The 16554-nt window shown below is 55.5% G+C and overlaps 1 protein-coding gene across 4 annotated transcripts in view; it reads left to right on the forward strand.

Annotated features, from left to right (window-relative positions):
• Nucleotides 1-5612, forward strand: part of OPA1 (OPA1 mitochondrial dynamin like GTPase) — an 87995-nt gene extending 82383 nt beyond the window's left edge. For all 4 annotated transcript variants that reach the window (XM_075938291.1, XM_075938293.1, XM_075938292.1 and 1 more), the window contains one exon: nt 709-5612. The gene's annotated coding sequence lies outside the window, so the exon portion shown is untranslated. The remainder of the gene's footprint in view (nt 1-708) is intronic.
• The last annotated feature ends 10942 nt before the right edge of the window (nt 5613-16554 follow it).

Raw genomic sequence — 16554 nt, forward strand, 5'->3', positions numbered from 1 at the left:
GAGAAAGCTGGTCCTTTGTGTGCTGAGTGGTTTGCATGAATCCCAGTGTCCCTTCAATGAGTGCCATGGCCAGACATGATAGTTCAACCTGGGTCCTCTTGATTGTTTGGCTTGCGAAGCATGTAGAAGGCCCCGGGGCTGGATGTGTGGGAAATGAGTCTGTAGAGTTTGTCCAAGAGGTGTTTGAGGGAGGATTGGATGATACCATAAGTTCCTGATTAAACTATGTTTGGGAGGTCACTTCTGAGTTCTTTATAGTAGGTGGAGTCAGAGAGTTTTTAGGTGGACACTGTGAGTTTCTTTCCCAGACCTGAAGGAGAGTTGTGTGTGTGTCAGAAGCTTGTCTGTCTCATGTGCAGAAGTTGGTCCAAAAAAAGTATCACAGCTCCATTCTCTAGGGTCGTTATTCAGGTCTTGTGAAACTGCTCTACGATGCACGTTGAGTGCACAATTTGTCAGCATTGAAATGTGAGATCAGTTACAGCTCATTGTCAGTAACATGTGGTGATACCTGTTTTGTAAAGGATTTTGAGTTCTGTGTCTGAAAAGTGCTAGTGTACGTGAAAATTATTTTTGTCAGCACTCAGACCTGACTGTCCTTTTCAGACTTCTTTCGTGTCTGTCACCTAGTTCTTGTGTTAATTCTCGACTCATATAGAATATGATTGCGCCTGTTTTAATTACATTTGTTGCCTTTTTATATTTCAGCGGAACGTTTACCATGAGAATGCAGTCCTTTCCCAAAATGCATTGCACAAAGACAACTGAATGAAATGGCTTTTCTGTCCCATTCTTCTTTCTGACGTATCTTTTGGAAGCACCTGGATGCCAAGGGGGTGAGGGAAGTTGTTCTCACATGAGATTGAGAAGAATTGAATGAAACCTGCCATTAGAATTTTTGAAGCAAGCAAACATGACAGCAGAATCCAGGTTTTGTTGGGATGAAATGGCAAGATGAGAGACTGCCAAAGTTCAATTCAGTTTGGTTTCTCAGAGCAAGGAGAGGTTTTTATTTGTTGGCAGCAGTCGAGTATGGCAGTGTTAGTTTCTTGCCTGCAAATAATCCTGGGAGTTTGAAATAAAGATTTATCATCTGTACATACATGAATTAATGCCCTGCTAACTAATATTGTTTGTACCTGTATATGTTATGTTGAAGCATCCTCAGTCACTAGCGTACACAACGTTTAAATTCATTGTGGTGAGAGCGGAGATCTGAGAGAGAAAGTTGTGGACTTTGCTTAAGCATTTCAGAGCTATTATCATCCAAGGAATTCTTCTAGCTCCTTTCACTTGAAAAGCACGATCTGCCATTCATTGACTCCTTAAAAAATTTGGCTCAGGAAATAATGTCAACAGCTGCTCATTTGATGGATGCTTTCCTCCTAGATGGTGATACGCTGACCCATAGCCAATAACATTTCATTTCGAGGGGTTGCATGGACACTAACTGGGTTTCCTGTTAACTTTCCCCATGTCCCGTTGGAAAGTGAGCTGATTGTGTGTGGGTAAGACAGAAAAATAATTCAACAGTGTAACTCAGTTTGTCTGACCCTCTCAAATAAATATTTCAGAAAAAAACACATTTTTTAATATTTTCTTTTTACTGAGAATTTTTAAGGCCCAAATTGCTTTAAAGTGATGTAACACGTAAAGTACCTTCAGAGCCACTTGCCTTGTGTAGTGTAGTGTGGTCTAAATGTTCGGTGGTGTTCATTTCCTTCAGTCTGTCATATTGCCCAGAAAGAGGATGTAATTGACATACAAGAGTGTGGTGTATTGAACCAATATTCATCAATTTCTTGAGGTATCGCATAGCATTGTCCTCGCTCGCTTTTACTTGTTTCTTCTGTTAACTTGCCTACCAGTTATAAATTGTCTAACATCAGCCTCCCTTAAAAGAACGTAGTCTTTTTTACATATCTCAACTTAGCTACTCTTGCTGTTAAATTGTCAATGGGACAGATTTAAGAAAATGGTCTAAATACAATTTCACAGACCGTCCAGTACTTTTTTTAAAGCTCCTTTTCTGTTTTTCCCGCATTGTTTTTAATACTAGTGTAGTAGCCCAGCTAGATTTGACAAATGGTGCTGAATGCGCGAATGCTGCCCTGGAAAAGGATGTTGGAACAGCTCATTGTACAATTACCCCCAAGGGTAGGATAAGAAATCGACACAGGCTTGTAGTCTGCCCTCTGAAAGAGGCGAATGATTTGAATTACTGGTAATTGAGAGCAAGGAGGAGTCCGTATGTAAACACATTTCTCATTGTGATTGGCACAGAGCAATTCTAGAACTGGAACAGGAAACCCCTAACACTTTGATAATCAAAAATAAAACTAAACACCATTGTGTAGTTTTTCATACCGTGGTGCTTAAAATTAAACATCACAGGATAATCTTAACAGCTTGAGCATTGGGACTTCTTTTTACTTAAAACCATTTTATTACAGGAAAACAAGGGGGGAAATGGTAAATCAGTTTGTGATCTTTTGGCGCAGACTGGTTAATTTCAGAAACTTAAGTTGTTTCCACAATGGTGAAGGAAAGCATATTCCATGGATTGCCTATCATGTGAATGAGTCTATACTTATATGAAATTCCTCTGTACAAAAATCCTTTTTCGGTTTACTTGATCACTGTTTGAAATCTCTGCGTAGTGTAAATGTTGCAAAATGTCTCCTCCAGTGGTCCAGTGTGCAGCTTTTTTCAGTGTGAGATCAGTACACATTTTGGTTATAATTTCTCTGTTGCTGACCTGCGACTTGGCATGATGTATTCCTTGGGAGTTGGGTATTTATTGAAAGCAGATGTAATTGAAGGGAAAATAATAAAATTCGGGCTTGGACCACTAAACGTTCATGTTGTATGCACAGTTTAAAAGTCACTCCTCACCGCTCGACAGAGAGGGAACTAGAGCCAAGAGGAGGAGAAGTGTGCCCCACTTTCAGTGGGCTGAGATCTCTGAGCATAGAGCGTTATGCCACAGCTCAATGCACTTACTCTTTTCAGGTCTAAATACCACCCCCTGGGTCTGGTTTTTACCAACGTTTCCTGACAACTTCCCGGGTTCTGAAAAAGCCCAGGTTTAACCCCCATTTTGCCAGCATTGGAACTCCCCCCTCACCGAGTCCCCACGGAGCTGCACAAAGGAGAGTCACTGCCGTCTCCTGGCTGCTGCTGTTCAGAGAGAGAGTAAGACCGGCAGGGAGCTGAGTCCCGGAAGCTGAGAGGGGCTGCCTGCCTGCCTGCCTCACTACCCTACACAGATCCCTGCTGCTCTCACTGCCCCAGAGATGGGAAGGGAGCCAGGGAACAGCCCCTGTCTGCTCTCTGTACTGGACAGGGTCCCCTCCGGCCCAGGCTTTCAGCATGGCCCCATGTGCTGCGGGGGAGCAAGATGGGCAAGCAGCCAGGTCCTGGCAGCCAAAAATGCCGACCGCTGCAGAGCCAGGCCTGGGGGGAACAGAAGAATCCCCTTGCCCTCTGGCCCTTCATTTTCTTCTTTCACTGATTTTCAGCTGTTTAATTTGTTTATGCGGACTGATAAATTCCCAAAACAAAATAAAAACCAAAACCAAAGGGCCTTACACGTACCCGAGGGGATTTCTCCGTTAGCGTTAGTACTGCACCAGAGACGGCATAGTGCTTTCCAGGCAAACAAGACACGGGCCCTGCGTGAGAAGCTTGCCAGCTCTCCCATGTTTATGCAGTGCATAGATGCTTTTCTCTGTGTGCCTGAAATTTTCTCAGACTTTTATACTGAGGCTACATCTACACTGAAGGGTTCTCACGCAAAAACTTGCAGAGCATCTAAGCTGCACGCGCGTTCTTGTGCAAGTAAATTTACAGTAAAGCGTCGGAACAGAGGGCTTCTTGTGCAAGAGCTATTCCTCTCCCCATGGGGAATAAGCCCTCTTGCCCAAGAAGGCAGTGTGGACGGGCAACGGGTTTCTTGCGCAAGAGAGCGTCCACACCGCCATGGACATTCTTGCGCAAAAGTACGTGGCAGTGTGGACGCGCTTTTGTGCAAGAACTCTTGCGCAAAACAGTTCTTGTGCAAAAAGCCTGCAGTGTCGACGTAGCCTGAGTGTACTGCACTTTAATAGGAGCAGAAGAACGGCCAGATTGGGTCAGATCAAAGGTCCATCTAGCTCAGCATCTTGTCTGCCAACAGTGGCCAATGCCAGGTCCCCTCAAGGGAATGAACAGAACAGATAATCACTGTGATCCACCTCCTGTCGCCCATTCCCAGCTTCTGACAGTGGCTAGGGACACCATCCCTGCCCATCTTAGCTAATAGGCATTGATGGACCCAACCTCCACAAGCTCTTTTTTGAACACTGTTAAAGTTCTGGCTTTCACAATATCCTCTGGCAAGGAGTTCCACAGGTTGACTGTGTGTTGTGTGAAGAAAAACTTCCTTTTGTTTGTTTTAAACTTGCTACCTATTAATTTCATTTGGTGACTCCTAGTTCTTGTGTTAAACTGTTCCTTATTTACTTTTTCCATACCAGGCATGATTTTATAGTCCTCTATCACCTCCCTTTCTAGTCATCTCTTTTCCAAGCTGAAAAGTCCCAGGCTTACTAATCTCTCCTCATATGGCAGCTGTTCCATATCTCTAATCATTTTTGGTGCCTTTTTCTGAACTTTTTCTAGGGCCAAGGTATCTTTTTTGAGATGAAGCAACCACATCTGTAGGCAATATTGAAGATGTGGGTGCACCATGGATTTATGCTGTTGCAATAAGATGTCCTCTGTCTTATTCTCTATCCTTTTTTAAAATATTCCTAACATTCTGTTTGCTTTTTGTCTGCTGCTGCACACTGAGTGGATGTTTTCAGAGAACTATCCACAAAGATTTCAAGATCTCTCTCCTGAGTGGTAACAGCTAATTCAGTCCCCATCATTTTATACGTAGAGTTGGGATTAAGTTTTCCTGTATGCATTACTTTGCATTTATTAACATTTGTTTGTTAGGTTCTGCTATAGCACACAAATGCTTAGTAAGACAGTGGAATCGGAAATGATCACAAAGTGGGAGTCAACAAATCAGGTAAATTCTGAAGCGCTAAAACTTACCTTGCAGATTCAGAAAATGTTACAAAAGCGATAATAAAATGAACAAGTAACACTCTGAAATTAAACATGTTGGTTACCTGTTTTGCAAAGATTCAATCAAGGACACAGAAGTATTGGTTCCAGTAAAGGAATGCATCTGGTATAATTCTGATTTAATGTCAGGCTTTTAAAAGTTCTCTCTGCCTATTGAAGTAGTTTAACACATTGTCATGTCGAAGGCTCTTTGTTGTCAGCTTCCACAGATTTTTACTGAAAAATTCTTGGGTTTTATAAAAACTATTAGTTTTGTTTTGCTGATTTATTTCACCTACATTTTGGGAGCGCTCGAGAAGGTGAAAACCTCAAATATGTTAGGCAAATCTAGTACCTTTCATTAGGTAGATGTGTTTATGGTACAGAGTTAGACTAAGTGTAAATATGAGGTTGCCTGTTAACGTAATGCAATGTAGCAGAAGATACACATGGGTACGTCTGTTATGTGTGCACAGTTTTAACAGTTTATGAAATAAAACCACAGCATAAAACTGCTTTTGTTTTCAATACTCTTTTCTCCATATGTTGCTTTTTTTTTGTCCTCCTGCCCCAAAATATTAACCTGGATATTTATTCTTTCTTTCACCTTTTTTGTTATAAACACTCATGAATTTCTGGCAAATTTAAACCAATTAAAAACTGAAAATGACAGGCCTTGAGTATACAGTGCAGATTAACAGCTACCCATTGACAACTGAGAAGGCGTGCCAGTTATATTAAACAGATTGTAAAATTCAAGGTCCAGGTGAAACACCGAAACATTCGGAAAGCAAAACAGATGTGAAGCATTTACGTCCTGGTCTGTGCACATGCATCAGTTGGCTTTACATGTTCCTGCCTCTTTTAAAGCGCCTCCTGCCTTAAGGAAGGAGGTGGTTTGTCTGTGTCCAGGAACTGAATGTCAATTCAAAAGAATTCACCCTGCCAACAGTAGAGATTTGAAAGGGGTAGAGTTGTGCTAGCGATTACATTAATGTGCAATTTTAAACAGATCAGAAAATGTCCTAGCTCTGAATGCACTAAAAAGATGCTATCTGATTGGCTCAACCTCAAAGTATGCTGGAATGACCAATCAGCCTACCAGTTTCCCAGTGGTGATTTTTATGTTGATCTTTTGTTTAGTGGTTTTTGCCCGGGGAGTGGGTTGGTTTTTAGGAGTTAGGTTGCACTTAACTCGTTAATAATGAAAGATTAATCAGACAGCCACAAAGCCAGATGAGATAGATTACAGTTGGTGAAAGACCAGAAGTTAGACATTTATGAAGATCTCTGAGTGCAAAGAAAACCCTTAATGGATTTTTCCTTTTAATGATGTAAAATCAGCATAATGAGAGAGATTTGCTGTCTACATTTATCTTGAAACTATATTAAAATAAAATTAATTACTGTTATGATTTGTACAAGAGTGAGCGCAAATTCTCCAAAATCTTATTATGTACTTGAAAAAGTCAAGCTAGCCAACCCAGGATATTTAGAGACTAGTAAAGCCGGTGTGGCAGGGACTTGAGCAGAGAGAGAACGGACACCTTATGGAGTGAGTCTGTGTAATGCAATTGTAATTCCTGCCTATTTCAAGCCGTGAGGATTAACATCAGCGCCGCTTTCGGAGAGAGGCTCGATTTCCATTCCCCGCCCCTTGGCTGTCTACAGGAGGGACGATTTCCCTTGAATGCACAACACTTGCTATCGCACCTGATGTTTGAGTTTTCCATTGGTGGGGTGGGGTGGGGTGGGGAGCGTCTCCTGAAATTTCTTTGGAAAAAGTCACAAAGGCCTGGAGCGGGTATGTTGGTTATTTTCAAGTATACGGGCTCCTTGCGTCTAGATCTGTGACCATCTTGCAGGTGGGCTGGGAGAAAGGGGCTTCCTACCCCGCCCGCCGCGGGGGGGGGGGCTGTGCTGGTGCTCCAGCCCTGAACCTTCCCGCTGCAGGGAGGGGGCAGCGGAAGAGCCTTGGGGGCTGGATTTGACTTGTGGGGGGGGGGAGCGGCTCCATGCGCTGCCCCTCCCCCTCTCCCCAGCTGGAGGAACCGCAGCGCAGGAAACCGCTCACCTGGAGGCTTTCCCCACTGCTCCCATTGGCTGGAATTACGACCAATGGGAGCAACCGGGGGCGGTGTCTGGGAGCAGTGGGATGCAAGGATACAGGTAAGTGTCCCTCAGGCCGAGACCCTGCACTCCCATTCCCCTCACGCACCCGTCGTCCTGCCAAGACCCTTCAGCCTGCTCCTGCGCCCTCCCTCCCAGACTGCCCTCTCCTCAGCCCACTCCTGTATCCCCCCTCCTGGCCAGACTGCATTCCCACCCACTCCTACATCCATTTTGCCATCATGGGCGGTTGGCTGGTGGCCCACAGAAGGGTCTGCAACGAGCCAAAAAAGTTTGAGAACCACTGGTCTGGGTGTTGCTATCAAATTAATCCTCAGGTAGGGGACAGATGAAAGCCCTAGAAATGTGCGAAAAGCAAAGCGTTCAGAGCTAGAGTATAGTCAGATTGGAAACCGAAACCCAAGTCAATCTGTTAGCCAGCGAGAAGTGGGGGTTCTATTTTGGATCAACAGGGTGTTATTAGCTATTACTTAGTTGCAATTCATCTGCTAGTTTAGGTGACCACAGCGCTGGCTGACAAATACCGTTCAATGTGTTTCTAGAGGGTAGAATGTGCAGAGTTGGGGCTGCACAGATCTTATGGGGATATTCATCACGTTTTCAAACGTACAATAAAGTCCTCGCCCAACTAGTCTGTCAGGGCCTTGTGCTCACCAACCTGTAATCCCTGCAGCTAGTTCGTAACTAACCAATCTGCTGCCTCCCCATGCATGCGTCCCCCTTTCGCAGGACAGGGCTGGCTGCCGGTCAGCATTTGTCAAGGTCTAAAACCTGCTGTGTTTCCAGGAGAGCAGGAAGAGGAAACAGATTTGGCTACAGTCCTTGGAGAATCTGCTCAGCCTTCCTGCCAACCTGAACCCAAGTTACTGCTTTTACTGCTACCTCCGTCCTACAGGAATCGTCCCAGCCAAGACGGGCCGGCAGAAATTATTGGGAACATTTAGCCGGGTCTCCTGCACAGACTTTCGCGCGGTGAGTTCTGCATCCAACCCACCAGCCGTTAGTTTCCAGGCCGGTCTCCTCTCATTCTCCTTTCTGAATGCGAGTGAAGCTCTCTGAGAGCCGTCCAGGCCAGGGAAGTCTTAGCACAGTGTTGGGCCAAATCCGCGTGCTTGCCTGGCCCGCTTGCCGTTTAGATATGGCACATTCATTGCCGCGCCCTACAATGGGGCTGTTCTGGTTCATGTGAAAATCAACATCCTTTTTGTGTAACTGCCTGACAGGATGCTACAATACTATTAGCATTTGCAAAGGCTTTACTCTGTCTGCTAGTGCAACCCCAGATCTTGGGCTGCTCAGTTTGTGTTTCTCCATTATGCGAGAGACACAAAGAAGCTGAAGGCTGGTAAAGGCCTGTCAAATCTTGTAATGTAGCAACCGACCCCAACGCTTCATTTGCTTTATAGCATCCCTTGTTCCCCGGCCCGCCCCTCTCCTCAATGGGCTCTGAGGTAGGTAAATGAATTCAGCAGGATGGTGGGCGGATGATTCCTTGCTGACCTCATCCCTGTACCATTTGTTTCCAGGCTTGTCGGAGGGAAAGGGACATCGCAGAATCCTTTGTGTCCAGTGGTTTTCCTGCAGGTTGGGGAGTTAATGCAGCCCTTGTCTGAAGCCGCCCGAGCAGAAAGCATTCTGGGTACAAGCGGAGACGTGCTCGGCTGTTTCCGTAGGGCCGGATTAAAGGGGGAAGCTGCCAGAGGGAGTCATTTCGCACGTGACCACGGTGGCCACCTGGGCACCTGTTCTGCAGAGTGTTCGCTTCCTCCGCTCTGCCTGGCAAGGCTCATCTGCCGCACCCGGAGCCACTGAGCCCGGCCTCCAGGAAAGCGGGGCCAGGCGCTACTAAACCAACGGCCGGGAAGGGACGCTGCCCCGCATCCCGGCTGGAGACGTGCAGAGGAGCTGGAGCGAAGAGCACGGTCTCCAGCTGGGTGCTGACGTCCTGGGCGGTTAGAACAGGAGTTGATTGCCCATCCCCTGATCAGGGTCTACCCTAAGAACGTTTCCAGGATCGGGCCCTCGTGCCCTGCGCTCAGGGATCCATCTCAGACCCATTCCCGGAAAGGGGGAGCAAGGCGGCCTGGTGCCCGGTGGTACAGGGCCGCCCCCACCCCTGCGAAGCGACAGCCACTGCTCTTCAGCTTTGCCATCCTCCTTCAGTATCGACCTTCTGTGCAGGTGGGAGTGAAAGGTGCCTTGTGGTCAGGCTGCCCTCGGCCCCCAGCAGCCAGGCCCTGGCGCAGGCGTGTTAATTGGAAGGGCCTCCCCAGTAGCCCCTGGGAAATCAGACTCAAGTCAGGGAAGCACAAACTCTGCCATCCCACAGCCCTTCTCCCGTGCTAAATACGACCACCTGCCAGGGAGAGGCACCCCCCATCACACCCCTATTGCAGGAGGAGACACACACACACCCCATCACACCCCTATTGCAGGAGGAGACCTACACACCCCATCACACCCCTATTGCAGAAGGACACTCCCCCTATTGCAGGAGGAGACACACACACACCTATCACACCCCTATTGCCAGGGCTCGACAAGTAGTGTAATCTACTTGCCTATGGCGAGTAAATTACAGGCTGGCACAGCTGCGTAGTGCAGTCTGCGCACCATGCCAAACCGTGCGGCTGGCGAGCCCTGCCTACTGCAGAAGGGGGTGTGCGCGCGCGCACACACACACACACACACCCCTCCTCTCTTCCGCCCCCCCTGTGCGATCTGCAGGGGGCAGGGAGTGCATTCAGCCGTGCGTCGGGGAAAGCTGCCCTGCTTTGGGCCAGGGCTGGCAGCAGCCCGACATGCTGGTGGCCTCGGCGCCAGTCTGAGGAGTGGCTCAGTGAGGGACGAGCTGGGGGGTGGGGGGGCGGCGCTGCCTTTCATGTGGCACCCTCGGGGCGCAGGACGAGCTCGGCCAGGGCCCGGCGCCGGGATGAAAAGGCGGATCAGGGGAATATTCATGACTCTTGAGGACGAGCCCCAGGGAGGCCGGGTGGCTCATCCCTTCGGCAAACAGAGCACAAAGGCCCGGCCCCACGGCGCGTTCCTGCTCTCTCCTTTTCACGGGCTCTGGCTGCTTGGCCTGAGCAGGCGCAGGGCCGGCCGCTCGCGTTTCTCAAGCACCGCTGCCCGGCCCAGCCCGACGGCACGTGACCTGCCGGGCGCAGCCTTCGGGCCCCAAGCGAAGCCCTCGCTGCCGGGAAGCACCGGGCACCAGCTCAGTGTCCGAGGACGGAGCCGCCCAGCCTCTGGGGCGCAGCTTCTCCCCTGGGGCTTGCCAGTTGTGGTGTGCAGACCGAATGGCCAGTGCAACGCTGCCTCCGTGGGGCCGGGCGCCCAGGAGAGGGCTGTCCAGTCGGCCGGCCGTGCCCAAGGCAGACCCAGGCTGCGCTGCCCAGTCCAGCTGGGTCCAAGGCTCCCTCGCTTTGTGGCGCTGGCGGGGGGCAAGTTTTCCAAGTTGCCACCTCCGGGAGCCCGGGGGGGGGGGGGGCCGCGTTCTGCACAGACTTTCTCACCGCATGCGGCGCCGAGATGCTCGTCCGCTCAGCGCAGCGTATACCTGCACCCAGGCAGGGCTGGGGCTCCCTCTCTTTGGGAGCAAGGGGGCAGGGCTGCCAACCACCCGAAACTGAGCAGGTTTGTCCCAGCCTGAGGCCCCGCTTCCCTCCTCCCCTCCCCCAAGGACCTGTCCCCCTCCCCCCTTCCTCGCTTTCCCAGGGCTGGGGCGGGGTTCTGGGGCAGCTCTGGGAGGGCAGTTGGGGCAGAGGGTTGACCTGCAGGAGGGATGCAAGTTCTGGGGTGGGACCAGGCTGCGTTTGGGGTGCAGAAGGGGCTCTAGGCTGGGGCCGAGGGGATGCCCGAAGGGACTCAGGGTTGCAGAAGGGGGTTGGGGTGCATGGTCTGGGCAGCACTTACCCCAGGCGGCTCCCTGGAAATGGCCAGCAGGTCCCTGCGGCTCCTAGGCTGGGGGCCAGGGCGGTTCCACACCTGCAGGCACCGCCCCTGCAGCTCCCATTGGTCAGGGTTCCTGGCCTATGGGAGCTGAGATGGGGCAGGGCCAGCATAGGGCGCCTCCCCCCACCTACCCCAGATGCCTAGGAGCTGCAGGGTCCTGGGAGCGGCGCAGACTCCGGACCAGCAGGGAGCCTGCCTGAGCCCCGCCCCCGGACGTCTACTGGCCTGTCGGCACCGCCAGGCCCCGTCCCACTGGGCGCCTGCGCAGGGAGCGCCGGAGACGTTGCTTGTAACTGGATTCGGGTTGGGTGTTTCCCCCGGGACCAGCAATGGACCCAGCAGTTCGGGGGCAGGGAAACGTGCCTGGTGGTCGCTCGGCCAGAGCCGCTCGCCTCCCGTTCCCGCGTGCTGGTGCTGGCGGGCGGCAGGGCTGATTTCGCTCTGGGAGGCTTCACCCCAAAGCCAGGACCTGCCCGGGCGTGTGGCCGAGCGAACGGCCCATTGTGGCCGCGTGGGCTGCCCGGGGCTGTAGGCGTCAGGGTTAGACTCTCGCTTTTCCGAGCCTGCGTTTGCAGGGGGCCCTGGGCCCAGCCTGCCAGGCGCTCACCCAAGCGGCACTTCCGAGCGCCCCAGAAGGGCGCGGGGGAGGGGATTCTCAGGAGCGCCACGGGGAACCCCCTGGGAGCCGGGGGAGGGGGGCTGCCTGGTGCTCTGCGGGGAACCCCCTGGGAGCCGGGGGAGGGGAGCTGCCTGGTGCTCTGTGGGGAACCCCCTGGGAGCCGGGGGGAGGGGGCTGCCTGGTGCTCTGTGGGGAACCCCCTGGGAGCCGGGGGGAGGGGGCTGCCTGGTGCTCTGTGGGGAACCCCCTGGGAGCCGGGGGGAGGGGGCTGCCTGGTGCTCTGTGGGGAACCCCCTGGGAGCCGGGGGGAGGGGAGCTGCCTGGTGCTCTGTGGGGAACCCCCTGGGAGCCGGGGGGGCTGCCTGGTGCTCTGTGGGGAACCCCCTGGGAGCCGGGGGGGCTGCCTGGTGCTCTGTGGGGAACCCCCTGGGAGCCGGGGGGAGGGGGCTGCCTGGTGCTCTGTGGGGAACCCCCTGGGAGCCGGGGGGAGGGGGCTGCCTGGTGCTCTGTGGGGAACCCCCTGGGAGCCGGGGGGAGGGGGCTGCCTGGTGCTCTGTGGGGAACCCCCTGGGAGCCGGGGGGAGGGGAGCTGCCTGGTGCTCTGTGGGGAACCCCCTGGGAGCCGGGGGGGCTGCCTGGTGCTCTGTGGGGAACCCCCTGGGAGCCGGGGGGGCTGCCTGGTGCTCTGTGGGGAACCCCCTGGGAGCCGGGGGAGGGGAGCTGCCTGGTGCTCTGCAGGGAACCCCCGGTTGCCGGGGCTGGGCTGGAATTCGGGCGCCAGCAGCTGCCGCTGAATCCGCCTTGTTTCTCTAGTAATTGAGGCGTCTAAGTCAACAGGCCGAGCGGCCCCGGCAAATATTGACCGAAAGGCTCCAGGCCTGGAGCACTGTTGACAGTGGCAGGATCAGGGGATTGTCCCCTGAAGTGCGGCATGGGCCGGCCTCCCGGCATCCGGCTCTGTCAACAGCCGGGCCGAGTGTTTGCTCTGCCAATAGAGCCAGGCCCTGCCCCGCGGCCAGCCGGCCCCTGCCATGGTTACCTCCCGCCGCGCGGCCGTTTGCTCGCCAGGCCGTGGGGCGGGGGCGGCAGGCGGGCACAGGGCACGTGCCCAGGGCAGGGAAACGAAGCCTCTCGGGCTGGAGCAGGGGGTGGCCATCCGAGCCTCGGCAGACGCCGTGGCTGGGCCCTGCTAGCCGGGTCTGCCCGCCTGGGCTGGGCGACTTGCTCCAACATCCTGTGGCGGCCAGACCAGCTCTCGCAGCGCCGGCGACCAGAGCAGGGGGGATTAGCCGGGTCCCGCCTCTGCTGCGTTTCCCTTTGCTGGTTCCGGCGCGGCGCAGGCCCCTGTGGAGCGACTGGGCGTGCCGGCACCACCAGCACTTTGGCGGTTTCTCCTCTGTCCGTCAGCCATCGCCTGCTCGGGGGCCTGGCAGGAGCATTCGAGCCGCCTGCTCTCCCCTCTCCAGACGCAGGCGGAGAAAGCCAGCGGGCGGCTCCTTTGGCCAGCCCGTCGCCTGGGCCTCGCTGGAGAGCGGCGGGGAGCCCGGCCCTGCCGGGGAGCTTGGTCCAAAGCTCGTTCCGCCCCGGGAAATGGTTCTCCGCTTCCGGCTCTGGCCACCACCTGCCGTTGTTCGCTAGGCCGCAGCACTGGCTGGTCCCCGGGATCTTCTCCAGGAGTCTATTGGGAATGGACAGTGGCCCCAGGTGGCCGTTTCCGGACCCTCAGTGGGTGGGCGTCTCAGCCCCGGCGAGCCCTTGCGCAAGCTCCCAAGCTGCCTTTCGGGAAGTTTCTCGAGCATTTGCCGGACGGGGCCGTTCGGTCAACGCACCCGCGGCAGGCGCAGGACTCGGCGGAAGCCAGGGCACCCTTCGGTGGGAACCAGTCCCGGGGAAATCCTTGTCTCGGCTCAGCCTCCTGCGCAGACCCACGCGTCCGGCGGGGGCCCTGGAGACGCCATCGAGCCTGGCCCCCGTGTGGAGGCAGGGCCAAGCGCACATGGGCCGTCCCAGCTGGGATTGGCCAACGTGTCTGTAAAGCTTCCAATGATCGGGCCCCGCCGCCGCCCCTGAGAGCTCAGGGCACCCCATAACCTCCCTTGCTGCCGATTTCAGCCCCTTCCTGCCCCCCGAGCTGGCCACGGAGAACAAGGGAGCCGGGTCGTCCCTGCCAGAGCTGAGCATGCGGGGAGACCGGTCTCCGGCCCCCTCAGCCTGCTTCTCTCAAGGCCGGAGAGCTGGGACGTGTGAGGCCAAGATCCGGACCCAGTGGGGCAGCGTGACGGGGGCAGCTGCAGCTGCCTGGCTTTCGGCTGCACCCTTCAGCTGAGCCCGTCGGATCAAACCCCCCTTCTCCACACGGTGCTTCCTCGGGGCGGCGAACGCGTACAGACCGACACCAGCAAGGGCCGCTGCTCCCAGCCCCTAGGAGCAGCTGGCCAAGCCGTTCCCCATCCCTGGAGGCCTGAGCTGAGTGCGGGGAGCCGGCAACAGTCTCTTGGCTTCCCCGGCACCCAGCCCTCCGCCATCAACTCTCCTCTGGGAGTGGGCGTTCCGTGCCAGGCTCTGCAGGACTGGCACTGTCCCCAGCCAACACAGTCGGGGCAGCTGTGCTGCACGATTCCCCAGGCCTGCGTCACCTGCCCGAGGAAGGAGTGAGCAGCTCTGACGAGCGTTGGGGAGCCTGGGGGAATGCCAGCAGAAGGGGTGGAGGGGGAGGAATCTAGCAGGATGCTGGCTACTCATCACTTTGTCTTGCTGCTTTTTGAGTAATCAGCACGTACAAAGAGCCTGAGCCCCAATTTACGGTGGGTAAACTGAGGCACAGAGCCCTCAAGTGACTCAGGCAGAAATGGAGCCCACGGGTCCTAACTCCCCACCCCATGAGCCCTTGTGCTCGTGAATTCCTTAGGCCTGGTGAAGTCTGGGGTGCGTGAAAGGAACCAAACACGGGATCACGCTTCCTGCTCCCGGCACTTGGCTGCTGGGCCCCTTTCCGCTTTGCCTTTTCCACCCTGGCTTTCCAGGGGCTCTGCCGCGCCCCGGGCGCTTTGACTTGCCCTCTGGGCTGGCGCGGGCAGCGAAGCGACGCTGGTTTGGAAATGATCGCTCAAGGGGTGTTTTTTAAAGTAGGAGCTAAAAAGGCCGGGCGGGGGGATTTCATGGAAATAAACCCAGTGGCGCCCATCCCGTCCCTCTCGCCAGCGTCCGTGGGGACAGCTGTTACCGCTTAGAATTGCCCGCACACAACTTGCGTTCCCGGGAGCCCTGCTGGCTGGTGCCGGGGTCGCTGCTCTTTGCAGCTCCCTCGGGTGCAGGTAGCTGTCTGGGGGGTGCAAAGGCCCCTTGGCACAGCCCTCGGCAGACCATGCCCTACGCCCCTCCAGAGTCCCGCTCTGGTCTAGTCCCCACGGCCCGTCCTGAGAGCGCGAGAGGCAGGGAGCACGGACCCCGGGAACGCTCCTAATCGGGGATCCCGCGTCGTCCGCTTGCAAAGTTTCATCAAATGGCAACAATGATTTTCTAACTCAAGTGTGCGGCCGATGGGAGGCGGCTCGGGGGCTCTGACCTTCCCTTGATCTCTCTGCTGCGCGGCTGCTCTTCAAAGTGCAGCTTAAGGGGATCTGACGCTTCTGTGTGGCCTTGGTGTGAGCCGCTTCCCGGGGGAGGTTTTCATTAACCGGCTCTAGGCCCAGCCTGCTGGGGCTTGCGCATTCCTGCGGGGCTGGTCCTCGCGGTGGGGCTCGCACACGGGGCTGCCTGCTGCCACCAGCTTTCTGCTCCCAGCAGCCTGTTCCGTGGCCTTTGGCGGGGCCCCGCTCCGTCCCCGCCCCCCCCCCCCCCGCTTGCATCAAAGGCGCCCCAAGAGCAAATAGCTGAGACGTGCAGTTGGTTGGAAACAGCAGCGCAACCGAGCAGCGGGGCTTAGGCCAGCTGCATGGCACTTCTGCGCGCCCCTTCCACGTCCCCGGAGCAGCCCTGCGCCTGTCCCTGGGGCCGGGGGTCATACGGCGGCTCCCCTGGGCCTGTCCCTGGGGCCGGGGGTCATACGGCGGCTCCCCTGGGCCTGTCCCTGGGGCCGGGGGTCATACGGCGGCTCCCCTGGGCCTGTCCCTGGGGCCGGGGGTCATACGGCGGCTCCCCTGGGCCTAGGCCTGTCCCTGGGGCCGGGGGTCATACGGCGGGTCCCCCGGGCCTGGGCCTGTCCCTGGGGCCGGGGATCGTATGGCGGCTCCCCTGGGCCTGTCCCTGGGGCCGGGGATCGTACGGCCGCTCCCCCGGCCCCGAGTCTCTCCCTGGCTCTGGGGTTTGTATGGCCGCTCCCCCGACGGAGGGGCCTCTGTGCTGTTCCATGTGCGTGTCCCGTGCTCTGTGGGAACCAGAGGTTGCTGGCGGGTTCCCCAAATTCGGTTCCCCCGGTGGTGGCAGCGGGGCCGGAAACAAGGCCGGGGAGGTGTGTAAAACCCGCCCCTGCAACCAGCCAGCTTCTCCGTGGCCAGCGCTGCCCCAGGAGAATTGAGCTGGTTGTAGGCCTGTGGCCCAGAGCCTGCTGCGGAGAAGGGGTTATGCTGCAGGGCCTGGGCGTGTCTCGTTTGGTCCCCGGGCCGCCCGGTGGGGCGTGGCTGGAGCAAGCCGTCCCTGGGCAGGACCCGGCGCGGCAGGCTGGCCTGGCCAGTCCTTCCCGCGTGCTGCGCCGTGAACCCCCTGTCCCGCAGCACTGGGCTGGGCGGCTGCTCCCGTGTTCGCTGGCGGGACGG

The sequence above is a fragment of the Pelodiscus sinensis genome, chromosome 10 (assembly GCF_049634645.1).
Source record: "Pelodiscus sinensis isolate JC-2024 chromosome 10, ASM4963464v1, whole genome shotgun sequence".
Lineage (NCBI taxonomy): Eukaryota > Metazoa > Chordata > Testudines > Trionychidae > Pelodiscus > Pelodiscus sinensis.